Source organism: Ailuropoda melanoleuca, unplaced genomic scaffold (assembly GCF_002007445.2).
Source record: "Ailuropoda melanoleuca isolate Jingjing unplaced genomic scaffold, ASM200744v2 unplaced-scaffold334, whole genome shotgun sequence".
NCBI classification, from domain to species: Eukaryota; Metazoa; Chordata; class Mammalia; order Carnivora; family Ursidae; genus Ailuropoda; species Ailuropoda melanoleuca.
In genome coordinates, this window is record NW_023204281.1 from 1 (window position 1) to 1,203 (window position 1,203).

At 43.6% G+C, this 1,203-nt stretch overlaps 1 long non-coding RNA gene across 1 annotated transcript in view; it reads left to right on the forward strand.

Moving 5' to 3' along the window:
* LOC117798733 overlaps window positions 1–1,203 on the forward strand; it is a 2,305-nt gene continuing 1,102 nt past the window's right edge. The window contains exon 1 of the long non-coding RNA XR_004622900.1: window positions 1–53. This is a non-coding gene — a long non-coding RNA (uncharacterized LOC117798733). The remainder of the gene's footprint in view (window positions 54–1,203) is intronic.

Consider the following 1,203-nt stretch of genomic DNA (forward strand, 5'->3'; position numbering starts at 1 on the left):
CTTCACCGCGACCAAGATCTCTGGCCAGAGCCTGAGGAGTTCCGTCCTGAAAGGTACAGGGAACCCTGGAATGGGGAACCCGCCCTCATATTGGAGGATATTCTGATATTTCCTTAGTATACATGACAAGCATGTGGTTGTACAATTATTTATTTCTACATCTTTTTATTTTTAGAACTATTTTCTTATTACAAAATGATCATTGTTGTGAAAATATTGTGAACTGTAGTTGAGAAAAAAGAAAATTAATTTCATCAGCAGTCACATACATCCTTATTAATCATGTGATGTATGTCCTTGTGGATATTTTTCTATGCATATATGGATTACTAGAAGTTAGGATGTTATTATGTATTTTTTGAACTACTTAATGTAACAGTAAGCTGTAAACAAAACACCGTATTTGCATTTGTGGTTATATGCATATACCATAATATACTTAACCATTATCTTATTTAGGAAAATAGGACTTTTTTCCCATTAAGTTTTTTTGCCCTCTCTAGCGCTCTGACTTTACTCCTCACGTTCTCACATTCCATCTTTGTAACCCTGGGCCACCGTTTCTGCTAGCCGTAGTGTGAGAGCAGAGGCTGTGGAGCTGAGTTCACATCCCTGGCAGGAGGAGCAGCCTCCTGAGGATGGAGGTGTGCACAGGTCCTGTGCTGTCTGTGGCTGCAGTCCTGTGCCAGCTCCCACCTCTCTCAGTATCTGGGGTTCATCCAAAGCAAGCTCATCTGCTCTCTAGCTATCTGAGACATCCTCCTAGGGGGGTCTTGAGCTTTCTCTTCTGATCATTCAGAGCAGAGTCTGGCTTTGGGTGCTGCTTGAATTCTGCTAAACTCCATGCTTTCCTGTTCATTGTACTGGTGAGCAAAATTTGGATGAACTTTTTAGGGATCTAGACGTTTAGCCCCTGCCTCTAAGCTCCCTGATGGCACAGCCCTCATCCTGTTGTGTGGTGTCCCTAGTGCTAGCAATGCATCTACACATAGTACTTGCTGAAAGAACTCAAAAATGACCAAGGCATCTGTTTTCTGGACCAGGAGACCTGATGGTTCCCACAAGCTCAGCGTTTGCCTCTCCTGTCGCTCCTCGAATGNTTGTCACTCCTCAAATGGAAACCAGAGAGCACTCCTGGTACTTGTCTGTGATTCATTCAGTCATGAGAGGAAGTGCTTACCTGTGTGTGTCAGGGACAGTGCC